The 15,998-nt window shown below is 44.1% G+C and overlaps 1 protein-coding gene across 2 annotated transcripts in view; it reads right to left on the bottom strand.

Moving 5' to 3' along the window:
• MDGA2 (MAM domain containing glycosylphosphatidylinositol anchor 2) overlaps positions 1-15,998 on the bottom strand; it is a 303,952-nt gene that overhangs the window by 159,548 nt on the left and 128,406 nt on the right. The gene's annotated exons all lie outside the window — the stretch shown is intronic.

Raw genomic sequence — 15,998 nt, forward strand, 5'->3', positions numbered from 1 at the left:
AGAATCCACCAGAACATAGATCATGTGCAGGCATCTGCATTCCTGTAAAGCAACAATTTAATACAGTAACTTAATGCATATTCTCTCTTCTTGCAGTTACAGGCATTTCACTTTCAGGAGGTAAATCCATCACAGGCTTTAGAACACACTTCTCTTCATTAAAATATGGATATATTATAATTACTCCTCCTGCATCAGCTCCAAGTAAAGCAGATCCCCACAACAGAATTCATTCATCTTAAATAGAGAAGAACCAACAGCAGTCCTTGGAACGTGTGTACACCTAATTAATTCATCTGGGTTTTATACCATCAGGAACAAGCAGATTCCTGCTTGCAAGGTTTTATGATGTGCTTAAAATCCATTGCTTGTGATGAGCTTACTCTGAAGGTAGAAATACACCAAAAAAAGTGTTGAAAAGTTTAAACCAAATGAGAAAAGCAGTAGCACAATTTCTAGCTAAAACCACTCAGCCTCCCAATGAGATGGTAAGAAATTCTCTGGTGAACTTTAGGGAGAAGTTAAACTATCCTGAAGGTCTTGAAGGTCCTTTCCATGATGATTCTATAATTCTATGGGGTGTGTCAGAGGCACATGGGGTTATTCAAGGAAGCCCATCAACAATCTGAATGGATTAGCATCTTTTAAGCACCCACACAGAAGAGCAGCTTGCACTTAAAAATTATTCTTTAGATGCTTACATTTGGATTTGCATAACAAGAAGAAAGCCTGAGAGTCTTGATTAACCAGAAACAAAACCTGTTCTAAAATTTGAAATAATTCAAGCAATAATGTCTTCTAATAGTGCATGGATTTTAAGTAAATGTTACCTTCATTCTACTCTACAAAACATTTAATTTAATATCTCAGAAACAAATTAGGAAACGCTCGCTCCAAATTAAGGTGGCATTTTCTAATGAGATTTCATTTTTGTTTTAAAGGTTATCTGAAATCACAGTAGCATTTGAAAAGGGATGAGCCAGCTGAAACCTCGTGTCTTCTGCTCATGCAACAGAAAATAAAATGAAGGAAATTATCTTGCTTCAATTTCTAGGCCAAAACACCTGTTCTCTCCATTTCCATCAACTGCAGAACATGGGTTCAAAATAATAATAATAATAATAATAATAATAATAATAATAATAATAATAATAATAATAATAATATTTTAAAAACCAAGGTATCCTGCAGTTATCACAATGGAAGAGTGGAACTGCCAAATTCATTGCCTGGCCAAGGTATTTTCAAGACACCCAATCTCAGTGCATTAATGACAGAATAATTGGGGTTGTCAGGGCCCTCTGCAGGTCCCCCAGCCCAACCCCCCTGCAGTATCAGGGACACCCTCACCTAGATCAGGTTGCTCAGAGCCTCCTCAAGCCTCACCTTGAATATCTCCAGGGATGAGACCTCAACCCCCTCCCTGGGCACCCTGGGCCATTGTGCCACTGCCCTCATGGGAAAAAAACTTGTATTAATTTTATGAATGCCCACTTGTCAAAGCTCTGCAGATCACTGGTTTCAATGTCTAATTAGACTGTTACTAATTGATATTCAGATTTCCAAATAGCCTTTAAAACCAAAACAAAACACAACAAACCCAAACCTGTTTCCATCTCTGTGCATCTGTGTGAGTGTCTGTGGGACTTTGCTCCCTAAAAGCACTGGCAGGGTCAGGGATTCAGAAGCCTGGGAGGAAAGCCACAAACTTTTGGTCTTGCACAGTAATTAACCTATGAAGTGGGAAGAGGGGGAATCTCTCAAGAGATCACAGGGAGATCCTACTGCAAAGGGGAAAGGTTTAGCCTTGGAAAGCATTGACATTTCTTAAGTGCTTTACAAGAGGAAAAAAAAATAATAAAAAAAAAAAGGCCGAAAATTTCCATTTTGGGGTTGATCAAATTACAAAGAGTTAACTGACTAATCATTCTTGAAATTAAACTGAAGTCATGGATGTTGCTGTGTCATTAAAGCCTATTAATCAAAATGAAAACAATTACAGAACCACGTTTTCCGCAGAGGTTTGAGCCACCATTAGGTTCAATTTTTCAGTCTTTAATCTTTGAATTGAACCAAACAGGTTCTGAAACCCAGATGGCACGGGCATGCTAAACACTTGATTGGAAGAATTCCCTTCCTACATCCCTAAACCTCTCACACAAGCAGAAAACCCCAGTATCAGCTGCTCAAAATGGGTCAGACCCAAAATGCACTCAAACTGCATCGTGATGGTCAGAGATGAAGGGGAAGAAGGTGCAGAGAAGGGTGGGAGATGCTATTAACATCTTCTCCATCCTGGACTACAAAACCCTGGAGACATCACCTTGTGCACAGGAAGCACAAACCATCTCCTGTGACCCTCACCTGAGCTCCAGGGAAGCTTCACACAAGCCAAGAGGAGAGCAGCACCACAGCCTCGATTTGCCACGGCATCTTTTTTTTTTTTTTTTTTTTTTTTTTTTCCAGCTGCTGGGACCAGGCAGCTTGCTGATTTCCTTTGTTGATTAGCTGCCTTGTCTTCAGATGTTCAAAGCAAGTGATGCTTGGGAGTCAGGATAATAATAAAAAACACATCTGGTAAATTGACTGAAACTGCTTCATCAAGACAGGCAGAGAGGAGACAGCAGTGACGTACGTGTTTAGCCTAACCCGTGAGTTATTCTTAAATGTAATACTACTACATCTTTTCATCCTGTTTGCCTCACTGTGGCCTCTTGGACCTAGCACAAACTCTCAAGAATGAGGCAGGCTTGAAGGGCTTTGTGGCACGGTGCCAAAGCAGTTACACATCATTCAGAAAATGCAGAAAAATCAAAAAGAATCCAGATTTTTTGCTCTCCAATGGAAAGGATAATCACAGACTGGTTTGGGTTGGAAAGGACCTTAAAGCTCATCCAGTTCCAACCCCTGCCATGAGCAGGGACACCTCTCACTGGAGCTGGCTTGAGTGCCACCCCTGAGTACTCATGGTGTGGAGACACAAGAGCTCCAAACCAGCTGGAAACAAGGGTGGTGAAGTTACCTGGAGCTCCACAGAGGACATTTCTCCCTCTACACCTCTTTAAAAGAGATTTACGAGGTATCTGCAGTGCAGCAGAAAGCAAGCATCCCTTACAAAGCCAGCTCCTAGAAGCAAGGAAACTTTCTGGTTTGCTCCCACAAGACTAAGGCTGTGACCCTGGGAGATCCCTGATGAGTTTGTGAATATTTCCCACATGATCTGGGGAAGCCCAAACACATGCTAGGTGGCTGCTGACATTGTCAGGCATGAAGAGACAAACAGAATGCCCTCAGTAGCCAACAACACTCCCTGCAGCTCACCTTCTGCCTCCCATGCTCCTTCCTGGGTTGGAGTCTATCAACACAGAATCCCAGAGGAGAAATGCAAGGAGCTCTTGGTGATGTAAATTTTATGGAGTAAATGTTTGCTTTGTTCTCTTGATGAGGTTCCAAATACACCTGACTGAGACCTATTTAATCTGCACCCACTGGATGGACCTGCAATGTCCTGATGAGAGGGAGGGGATGGCACAAGAGAGCAGCAGCAGCTTTGTTTATGCAGTGACCCCAAACCACACTCATTATTTATGAGACCCAATTAGCACTGGAGTCCCTGGGCAGCAGATACTCTGGGGCCAAGGATTTTGCATTCAGAGCAAACCCAGCAGAGAACAGCAGGACTCACCCCAACACTGAATTTCTGCATGTGCATACAGGAAGAGTTATCAGTGGAATTAGCAGATAACAAGGAGCTGGCCTCACACACAGCTGGTTACACATCTGTAACCAGCAAAGACCTCTCAGAAAAATCCTGAAAAAGAGCTGCTGGGCTCACCTCATGTGGTGAGAGTCAGGACATCCTTTTCTTTCACATCTGGAATTGGTGACCTGAGTCCAGGATCTCAGCCTGGTGTCAGCCACTGTTGAGCACCATGAAGTAAAGGGCAAAGAAAAGAGCAACAGAAAAGCACTCAGGTATTGGAGAAAGTGCTTAGGGCTTCATCTGCCAGTAAAAAAATGTAAAGAGTGAGAGGCATTTAATTTCTCAGAGAAGAAGATTGAGGGGAAACTTTATTCTAGGATGCAAGCACCTCCTGGTGGGAAAGCAGCAGGTACCACAGAGCTCTTCTGGCTCCAGGTAATGCAAGCAACAAGGAACAATAGCTGGAAACTGAGAGAAAAATGAGGAAGAATCAGACTTATTTTGGTTTTGAAGATAAAGCAGTTGAGCAGAGAAACAGACTACCTGAACACATAGAGGGTTCTCCACCTCCTGACACCAAGACCCAATGCTTTTGAGTGAATTACAAATTATTACATTCAAAGAACTACTATAAAAAAAAAAAAAAAAAAAAAAACACCACAAAAACCCAAGCAGATAGGGCTGTCAGATAAAAGAGGTCAAACTTGACTGATGCCATGGTCAAGTCTAGTATTAAATTATAGGGAAAAGTGTAATTAAAGAGGGAGTTGATTAAAGAAATCCAGATCATTATCATTAAACCAAGTACACTTGAATCAAGAAATTGAGTGATTCAAACAAGTTCTTTTCATTCCCCTTGCATCAGAGCCTCAGCACACTCTGATTCCCCATCCTGCTGGATGTGGCTCAGAAAAATGCTGAGGAACCAGGACCCCCCCCAAACAAAAGGAGTAGAAATGAGTTAAAGCCACTCTTGGGCTGCAGAGATTGAAAGGAGAGGAGTCACAAAAGTACTCCTGACGTCTGCCTCTGCTACAGGATTTTCATTTCCCAGCCATTTATCTTCCTTTTATGAACTGAGATCCAGATAACAGCTTCCAGGAGTTGGACAGTCTTCAACAAACACAAATTCTTATCCAGATACACACACTTGCTAGAGGAGAAATACTGCAATACCTGCCCTTGTTCTTATCCTTGGTTGCTTTTGCTTTTTGGGGCTTTTTTTGCACATGTAAACTTTTTTTTTTTTTTTTTATTTCTTCTGCAGTGTAAAGAACCAGAAGGTTAGGTTTAAGCAGAAACAAAAAGGATTTACCAACCAAGGCAGGAGAAAGAGGCATTAATCCTAAAGGCCACCTGACATGCATGACACATCTCTAGGAATAACTGCTACAAATAGGACTTTTTAATGTGCTGAGTAACTAATTATTGGTTGCATAATCACAAACCTAATTACTGCTTGCTACTTCATTATTTTAAAGGAAAGAAATTTATTTTTTTAAGTAATGAACATCAGGCTGAGTTAAGAAGGTCCAGTTCTAAACCACATCCATCTCTTACCAATGGCCTCAGTAAAATTCTTCCAGGGACTAATCACAAAGTTTAAATCCCTGTTAAAAACCCCATTCTGAATACACTGAGTGCCTGGGAGAGCAGGGGGTCCTGATAACACTCCCCTGCTCTCTTTCTGCCTTTTTCTGAGCTTTATACATTCTGAAATGAGCACAAAACCATTTTACTACCGCAAAAAGAAGAAAAAAAAATAGACAGACAGTCCATACCTATATAACAAAAAGTTTCCTTCTCCCCACCCCATATATGTTCTGCTCTTCCAAGATTCACATTTATTTTCCAGTCCTAAACTCTTTACCATTAAAGATGTCAGCAGAGGAATCTCAGCAGTGCCTTGCATACTTTCTGGCAATCTCCACTCTTAAAGACAAAAGTATTTTTTCCCACTTTCACTGGAGAAGAATACAAATCAGGCATTTCAGGAGAAGAGAAATAAAAAGGGAGCCAGTTCTAGAGGAAATAAATAACAGTGAGGGGATGATGGAAGAAGGAGGGCACATAAGAATCTCCTTGGAGGCAAATGAAGATGACAAATCAAACAAAACTTGTACAAAGAGGAAGAGGAAAATGAACCTGTCCAGAAGATTGAGTGCCCACACCTGATCCCAGGCAAGTGAAGCCTTTTTGCTGACTTGAAAAAAATTCCCCAGCAGGTCCATGTGAGGACCATAGGCTAAAATCCCACCCAAGGACCCTTAGGAGGTCCCCCAGTCCCCAGCTTGCTTCTCTCCATGCTGATCAAGCCCAGCCATTTTGCACCACCAGCAAAAACTGACACCAAAACTTATTCAATTACCATATGGAAATGCATCCAGATCCCAAAGAGCAGCTCCTTGGATAACTGCCTTTGCCTGCCCATCTGTCAGAAATCCCTTCCCCAAAACCTTCTGAGCTCTCTGTCCCTTCGTTTAGCAAAATCCCAAAGGGGGACTGAGATCCCAAAGCTAATTAACCTCCTGCACATGATGTAAAATCAGTGCTGTGTGCATGGAGAGAAGAGGGCACTGGAAAAAAGCTGAGATGAGCTGAGGGAAACACTGAACTGGGAGCTCCTCCTGCCAACAGGCAGCTGGGGGACACCCCAGGCACCCATGGGTGCCCCCTCCTCTGTCACCATGGGGCTGTCAGGACAAGGATGGGTGCTGTGGGTAAGGAAGCAGTGGCAACAAAGAACCACGTGTCCTCTCTTCCCCTGGATGGGGAGGAGGAAATATCAGGCAAAGCTGAAGGGTCAAGATAAGGGCAGGGAAGGGTTTGCTCACCAATTATGGTCAGGGGCAAAACAGAGTTGGCTTGGGGGGGGGGGGAATCAATTTAATTTGGCACCAATCAAATCAATGAGAAAACAAACAACCAAAAAAATCAAAACAGATCTCACAGCCACCTTCCCCCATCCTCTCCCTACTTCCTTCACTCCTGATTTCTCTCCCTGATAGGAGCTATGGGCCACATCTGCTACCAACCCCCCCCAGCCCAAAGACACCAGGGATGAGCAAGTGTTAGGGAGATGGAAGGGAGCTGGAGGGGTGGGGGGGAAGGACACAAATTCATAAGAAGCTAATTTTATTAATTGTACAAAATACTGCAGAGCTCTGCAGGTGGAAGAGCTGGGGCTGGCTGGTGAGATGCCTTCTGCAGAGCTCCTGGCAGCCCTGAGCCTTCCCCCTGCACCTTTTTGCTTCTCAGAGCAGGGGAATGGAGTCAAGGAATGAATTTCTGGCTAGAAGGAGCCAAACCCCCCACGCTAAATCTCTCCAGAACAGAACCTCACCTTCCCAAGTAGCTGCATCTATATGCCAGGAAGTTTTTCCGAGATGTGGAGCTGGCAGGAGGGGAAAGCTTCCAGTTAGCAACAGCAGATTTGAAAGACATCCTGAGCTATAAACTCCATGTTTTACATCATCCAGGCCTGCTTCTATTCCAGCTCAAATCAGATTCCTCCAAAGAGGCTGAATATTTGAGCCATTAACACAGTCTCTCTTTCCACTCGAGGGATATTTACAGCATCAATTATCTTGAACCTCATCTGACACCTCCTCATCTCAGACTGATCTAACTACAGCTATTATCACGTGTTAGAGACAGTTTTAATTTAGAAAAGGAATGGCATAAAAGGCATTCAAATAACCTTACAGCACTCATACTCTTTTTTTTTTTAAGAGAAAAACAAAATTTGCATATGCAGCCAGGTAATACTATGGAATTAACACTCTGTAATTAATTGCAAGCTTTTTTTAATTTTTTCTTCAGTTAAAAATAATGATGTCTGGAGTATTATACTGAACAAATTCTGCAGGGTACTTCCACAGCAGCTATTCAGGGCTCATTAAACATCACTGAAATGAGCTCAACATGAAAATACAAATCTTCCTTGGCTGATCCTAATAGAAATCTTGCATTTCCATTCCTGCATGCCTGCATATTTAATCTTCCCTTCTTTAATTTTCACATGCGAGGCTGCCAGTGTGTATCAGTCAGTTATTTTAGTGTGTTTACTGTAAAAGGTCTGTGTTTTTAGACACCCAGGAGCAGCAAAGTGGGTGGGTGTGCTGTGGCTGCTCTCACTCCTGCTGACCAGCACCATTCCCATCCTTCATTGCTTTGTCTATTTCTATTATCTCTCTTTCTTTTTTTTTTTTTTTTTTTAATGCAAACTGCCTGTCAGTGTCCTGTGTTAACATATTCCCAAGTATCACAGCTGTAGTACCACCATAAAATTATATTTACCCATAACTGACACAATCCCATGGGCACATTTTAACCTAACAGCAAAACAAACCTATTCCAGAATCAAAATCTGCCCCTTTCAGGGCATCTCCTAATCCAGCATCACCTTCAGCAGTACCCCAGACAGAAAAGCAGAACTCCAAAAGCCCCAAACTCCATGAAATAGCCCCAAACCAAAGTGGTGAATGCAAGTGAAAGCAATGGCACAGCAAGAGCAACAGCTCCAGAGGGTGCTCACCAACTTCACCTCCACTGCTCTGGTTTCAGCCTCCAGGCTTTACTCCTAACCAGTTATTTGAGTTGAATTTCCCAGGAGCAAACACAGACTGAGATCAGGTAGAGGCTTTTCCCATCCCTGCTGATGCACACAGGGATGCTCAGGAGTTGGAGACCAACCCCAGGCAGAGCATCCCCACCTCCCCGAGCCACCCCAGGGACCCTGCAGAGGCTTTCATGGATGCTGAGGCAATAAATTCATTTGGAGTGAGTGAATCCCAGTGATGCCACAAGGGTTGGAAATCAGCAAACAAGTTAATGTTACTGGCTTCAGCCTGCACTAAATCCTGGGCTCAGATGAATGCCTGGGACTCCAGGGACTTTGGTGGGGAAGGTGTCTGGCTCTCAAGCTCACATTGCCAACTCCTATGAAATAAATAAATCATACAACCAGGAAGGGTGGAAAAGACCTCAAAGATCAAGCCCATCCATCTGCCCTACAACCCCTAACATCTAAACTACCCACTGCAGCACCTCATTTTCCCATCTTTTGGACATCTCCAGGGATGGTGCCTCCACAGCCTCCCTGGGCAGCCACTTCCAATGTTAAACCACTCTTTCTGTGAATAATTTCTTTCCAATATCCAACCTGAGCCTCCCCTGGCAGAACTGGACCCCATTTCCCTTTGTCCTATAAAGGATTCCGTCATCCCCAGAAACCTTGAGGGGTTTTGACCCTGGCATTCTCACCCTGCTTCAGCTGCAAAACCAAACAGGCAGCTTGAGTTCTTCCTACATGAAGCCTAAAAAAAATTTTGGCCCCTTTGATCAGTTGGATCCTCCTGACACCCCCAGGCAGGGACAGAACCACCAGCCCATGCCTGCTGACCTCATGCATCTCCTGCCATCTCCTCACAACACTCTAAGAAGCTTCTGTGACCTGGAAGGGATCCCAAAGCATTTCTCTGTCTTTATGGGAACCTCAACAGACTCCAAACCCACAACAGCACCTGGGTCTTGGCTAAATCCCCAAATCAGCTCCTTCTCCTGGGAGAAACCTTGCTCCTGGTGCAGCCTCCCTCCATCCTCCCACACCTGGAGCTTCCAGACCCCAGGAACATTCCAGGTCGGGTTGGATGGGGCTCTGAGCAAGCTGGTCTTGATGATGATGTCCCTGCCCACTTCAGGGACTAGATGACCTTTAGAGGTCCCTTCTAACCCAAACCATTCTATGATAACAAAAAGCTTCATCCCACCATTTTTTGGTGAGGTTTGAATTGAATCTGAAGCAATGGGCACAAGTCCTGCACGTAGAAATGCAGAAAAATAAATGATAAACTTCATAAACGTGTCAGGAACACACTGGGATTCATCAGACTGGCAAGAAAAAAAAAAGTTTGAGAACACTTTTGTGGAGCCAGAGGCTCCACCTTGCATTTGCTTTATTCTTGGCTTGATTTTATTGAGATTGCTGTCATTTTATTAAAATTTTCTAATTGTTCTGAGTGTCTGCTCCTCCTGCTGGTTTCTCCCTTCTGTGTCTTTCGTGCTACCCATCACTTTGTAAGAAGGGACCAGAGAACACCCAAGAACCCTTTTATAGTCCCAGCTCCTGAGCCAGCCCTGGGCTTGGGTGATTATTTCAGGAGAGCAAAACTCAGGATCTGAAAAGTGCAGTGTGGGGTTTTTTTTGTCAAGATCAATGGTCAAGTCAAATCAGAGCCTTCTTTTTAAATGGAGTGATTGGAAATGAAAGCAGGGGAGAGCAAGCCCTGGACTACAGACAAATTATTTGGTGTAAGCCATCACCAGACAAACTCCACCTGACAGATGCAAGTCACATCGCTTAGCACCGTCCTGGAAAGCACCAAAAAACCACAGAACTCACACAGGATGGAACAAAAAAATCTCCCCTCTTTCCAGAAATACATGTGTGAGTATCCCAGAGTGCTGCTGGAACAGTTCTCCTCCAGTTATGCCATGAGTGCTGAAGATAAGGAAGGAAATCACAATTTCACTGCTCCATCCCATTCCTCTTAGCAAGAGGTGGAGAGGAGGGGAGGGAGATGTCACAGAGTTTACAGGACTGGCTAAGGGTCACCTGGAGAATGAAAAAAAAAAATAAAAATCTTCTATTAAACCAGGATAAATCTTATAAAAATATATTAAAATCAAGATACTTGCTACACTAATCCGTGCTTTAGTTAGGATTTTAAAGGGGAAAAAAATAAGTAAATAAAAAAAGCAGAAGGAAAATTTGAAGAATTTCTTCCTTGTGGTCAGATTAATTTTCCTGAACATCCAAGGATTTAAATCCAAACTTGCCAGAAAAAAGGGAAATGACCAGGAAGGTTCTTGCTGTGCATGGTGAATCCATGCCAGAAGCCGAGGCTGAATCAAGCCCAGTGCTGTCAGCTCCCCATGAATTTTTGGAAGGGATTTTTGGAGATTTCCTGCTAAACTAATACTGGTCACAGAGAAATTATCTTTTGAGTTCCTGGCTCCTCTCTTCGTAAAGAAATTACTGAAAATAAAGAAGCATCTTCTGGTGTTTTTTCCTGATCCTTCAGGAACTTCAAAGGTAGACTAAGTCTGCTCATTCCTCATTATGAAGCTGCCATGAAACACTTCATGTTCCATGGGAACAGACACATGTCAAGCAAAATACAGCAGAGGATGAAGAAAAACACATACTCCACTCAGTGTACACCCAGGGCCTTATTCTGAGATATCTGATTGCTTTATTAGTAGCAGGCTGGGTAAATTTGAGGTTTAATCATTCTGCCTCCATTTGTAACAACCAGCAATATTTGCTAAGTAGGTTCCCAAGATTGACAAATCTTTCTGAAGTTCATTTATAGCTCCTTGGGACAAAGAGCTAAAAAATGGAGCAATTCCAACCTGAGCATTAGCAGCACTCTCTACACTGCTGTGAAGCCACCAAATCAATGCTAATTAGCCAGAGATCCTTCAGAAATGAAACTGAGCTTTTCTTTGCAAGCTGCTGCAAGGCAAGTGAGTGAGATGAAGTTGGAAAAACTATTCCACTGAAACTAAAGAAAAGCCACCCTGTCATTCATGCTCTACTCAGTGTTCCTCTTCCCAGCTCCACCAGTGGGGATCTCACACTCTGCTCTCATTTCAGTTTAGCAGCCCTTAACCAGACAGTTCCCCAAACCATGGAACCCCAGTCGGGGTGGGAAGATACCCTCAAGCTCATCTGGTTCCACCCTCCTGCCATGGTCAGGGACACTTCCCACCAGCCCAGGTTGCTCCAAGCCCCATCCAACCTGGGCTGAGACACTGCCAGGGATGGGGCAGCCACAGCTTCTCTGGGAAACCTGGCACAGGGGCTCAGCACCCTCACACCAAACTATTTATTCCCCATGTCCAACCTAAATCTTGCTTCTTCCATCTTGCTTGAACACACTGTTTTCAGGCAAAAGGGTAAATTATGGAAAATCCTACTGTTTTCCCAGTTGCATTAATATCCACCTTCTTGTAGTAATTCACTTATAGCTCTGCTCTTCAGTGCAGTGCTGCCCAAGTCTCCTGCTCCAAACACTTACAGTCATAGAAACAAAGAGCCACAGATTGGTTTGGGTTGGGAGGGACCTTAAAGCTCCTCCATTGCCACCCCCTGCCATGGTCAGGGACACCTCCCACCAGCCCAGGTTGCTCCAAGCCCCATCCAACCTGGGCTGAGACACTGCCAGGGATGGGGCAGCCACAGCTTCTCTGGGAAACCTGGCACAGGGGCTCACCAAAGAACTTCTTCCTAATATCTAACTTAAATCTCCCCTCTTTAAAGCCATTCCCCATCCCAAGCCACTACAACTGTGCCTCTGGAAATGGGGGAACTGTTAACAAAACAGCTACAAAAACCCTTCCACCACCCAGGAGCCTCCCAAGACCTACATGGGTGTCTTTGCACCCTATGGGTCCTGTATAGAACTTCTGCAAAAGAAACCAAGACAGAGCCTGGTAGGTCCTACAACATCAAAGCTTCTGACCCACACTCCTCCCATCAGCTCCAAGAGTCTCTCCCAACATTCCATCCCCATGGGAAGAGGGTAAGGTTGCTGGGGGTTCCAACCCAAATTGTTCTCTGATCCACACCAGTCTGTCCAGGCTTGCAGTGTGCATGCCAGGATGGAGCCCTTGCTTCACAGGCTGCCTTTTCACCATGCTTCCCAGAAAGATATGATAAATGGGGGAAGTTTTTATGCAGAGTTTGTCAACTTCCATCCATTCACTTCCAAATCAAAGTCAGCAACCATTTCCATCAGCAAGCTCAAGAGCTGTCTGCTCCAAATAGGAGGGACACGTATATTTTTAAAGTTGGTGAGGTTGGTTTTTTTTTCCGACCCATTCCACTTCCAGGGCCCAAGAGCCGAGGCAGAGGATGGACACGCTGCTTGATTACACTTCTGGGAAGATGGGAAGTCAGGATGTCAATTCCAGTTAATTCCATGCCTGACTCAGAGAAGGTCTCTCAGGCTGAACAGGGCACGTCAGGCGTGCAGAAGCCTTTTGGGTTGCAAGGCTGATTCTCTTTGATGCTGTGCAAAAAATAAATAAATAAAAAAAAAATCAGTGAATCTAGTCCATCAGCTACTTTATATACAGTCAGGTGATGCTGGTTTATGCAAAGCCTGTAGCAGGAGGTTGTATCTAAACCTTTTTGGTCTGCTGTGAAGAGCAATTTTCTTTTTTTTGAACTCCTGGGTTGTGAGCAGAGTTTGGATTTCATTGTTGCTCTCCTCTGCCCTGCTCACAGCCATTTCTCTTTCCTCCTATTCAAGGAAATTGGAGAGATCTGAGCAATCAGGGAAGGTAAAGATAGAGGCAAGATTTACAATCCAGTATATATCAACCCAGCAAGAAGAAAATCTTCTTATCTGCTATCTTCAAACCTCCAAAGACAGTTCAATAATTTTTTTTCACAATCTATAATTTAGCCCAGTTTAAATACAAAGTGCAATATAAATCTTGCAGTAACTCAGTAATTACAAGACATCTCAGAATGACCACTCAAGGTAGAAAAGACCTCTGGCACACAGCCCACCCACACTCCCTGCTCCAACCCTCCTGAACTGGAAGCATTTTGCTCAGCCCTGTGTCCAAGTTTTTCCAAGCCCCAAGCTCCAAGAAGTCCTTGAGAAAGAAAAATACACCTGGATCCACATATCCTTGAGTAATGGTTCCTCTAATGAAACTAATCATGCAATAAGCTAAAAATTTTCCTCATCTGTTTAAAAAAAAACAAGGAAATATGCTTAAATAATGCTTCACAAATTCTTTAGTAAATAACAAACAGTCTTTATAATGGGCTGCACTGGAACTTCCATGAAGTTATTGCATTATTTTGTTGGCATTTTGGTTTTGTTCAGCATTTTCTAAGTAAAAGCAGAGAGAAAAAGCAGAAGTGCAGCCACAAAGAAAACCTCAAGGATGGGAGGTGAGGGGGGAGACAGCAAAGGCTGAAGAAGCAGCACTGAGAGCCACGGGTCCCTCTGTGCATTTAAATAAGAGGTTAATTCAAATGCACAGCCAGTCAAATCCTTCCAAAGTTTCCTTTCAAGGTACTGATTTCATTGAGCTATAGGGATTTAAAAAGCAACCCTGTGAAAACAGAGTATTTCTGACTGGTATTGACTTCCCCCAAGGTGACTTTCACCAAGTTCCTCCATAATTCAATTACGGAAATAAATCAAATCATCCCCCAAAAACGTGGTTAATGGTTTTCATATCTATCATTTCACAGAATCTGAAACGTTGATAACAACACAGTCTTTCTGTCTGCTTGGTTTTGGGGGGGATGTTTGGGTTTGGTTGCTGGGAGTTGGGTTTTTTGGCAAGGATGAAGTGGTCCTGGAAGCCAAGTCAGTGTTGCCTCTAGAATATTGCTAGCCTGGTATGCTGATCATCCTAGCCCACCCTTCTGACAAAGTTTTCTAAGAGGGGACACGTGTTTTCCTTGTGTTCCCCACCCACAAAACCCAAAAAAAAGCAATATAGGTCATGCCTTGGTGCCAAGAATCATAGAATCATAGAATCATAGGGGTTGGAAGGGACCTGGAAAGATCATCTAGTCCAACCCCCCCTGCCAGAGCAGGGCCCCCTAGAGTACATCCCCTAGGAACGTGTCCAGGTGGGTTTTGAATGTCTCCAGTGAAGGAGACTCCACAACCCCCCTGGGCAGCCTGTTCCAGGGCTCCGTCACCCTTACAGTAAAAAAATTTTTTCTGATATTCAACTTGAACCTCCTATGCTCCAATTTACACCCATTACCCCTTGTCCTATCACTGGTCACCACTGAGAAAAGCCTAACTCCATCTCCCTGACACTCACCCCTTACATATTTGAAAACATTGATGAGGTCACCCCTCAGTCTCCTTTTCTCCAAACTAAAGAGACCCAGCTCCCTCAGCCTTTCCTCATAAGGGAGATGTTCCACTCCCTTAATCATCTCAGTAGCTCTGCGCTGGACTCTTTCAAGCACTTCCCTGTCCTTCTTGAACTGAGGGGCCCAGAACTGGACACAATACTCCAGGTGTGGCCTCACCAATGCAGAATAGAGGGGGAGGAGAACCTCTCTTGACCTACTAACCACACCCTTTCTAATGCACCCCAGGATGCCATTGGCCTTCTTGGCCACAAGGGCACATTGCTGGCTCATGGGCATCTTCTTGTCTACCAGGACCCCCAGGTCTCTTTCACCTCCACTGCTCTCCAGCAGCTCAGCCCCCAACCTATACTGGGACCTCGTGTTGTTCTTCCCCAAATGCAAAACTCTACACTTCCCCTTGTTGAATTTCATCATGTTTCTCCCTGCCCAACTCTCCAGCCTGTCTAAGTCTCTCTGAATGGCAGCACAGCCTTCTGGTGTGTCAGCCACTCCTCCCAGCTCAGTGTCATCAGCAAACTTGCTGAGGGGACATTCTATACCCTCATCCAAGTCGTTGATGAAGATATTGAACAACACCGGTCCCAGTACCGACCCCTGAGGGACTCCAGTGAACCTGAAGACCCCAGTGAACTGATGAGCTCCAAACACATCATCACCCTCAGCTTCTCTTCCCACCTACCCTGCCTGGAGCTGATGCATCACAGCTCATTTCAACAGATTCATTCAAGGCAGCCCAGGAAACCAGGACCATATGTGTAAAAATCACCAAACCACCCATATCCCAAACCAGGGAGAATCAGGCTGAAGGCTTTTGATGGGAATCCAAGCCCCTGGCTGATCTCCAGCTGGGGAGAGCCTGAAGCAGGGTATTAAAGCTCACCCCTTGCCCTTGTGACTGACACCCTGGAGGATTTCCTTAAGGAAAAAGATTCTGTAAATAATGGAACAAACTGTGGGAGAGGAGGGGATGGAGCCTGAATTTCAGTTGGTACCCACTGAGGCATCTTTAGGATACAGGTTGTGATTTCCTTACTCAAAAGGCCAACCCACTGCTGTCATTTCTGGGTTTTCTTTAAAAACAAGCAAACAAACAAACAAAACATCCTTTCCCTATTAATTGATTTCCTGGAGATCTTTACATGTTAGGGTGGTTATTTGTCTCCTTCTGCTCAATGTCTCCCAAAGCACATTCACATTCTTAGCATAAATTTCAATGAGAGACCAGGCCTGAAAAATTCTCCTTCTCAGTTTGGGGTTGGTATGCTGTTTTTGGGTTTTTTTTTTTTCTTTTCTCCATTCTGGTGAGTTGCTTCCCAAAAAGCTAACCCCAAACTCCCACAATTAGAAAAAAAACCCTTAGGCAAAGCA

This window comes from Heliangelus exortis, chromosome 5, assembly GCF_036169615.1.
Source record: "Heliangelus exortis chromosome 5, bHelExo1.hap1, whole genome shotgun sequence".
Classification (NCBI taxonomy): Eukaryota; Metazoa; Chordata; class Aves; order Apodiformes; family Trochilidae; genus Heliangelus; species Heliangelus exortis.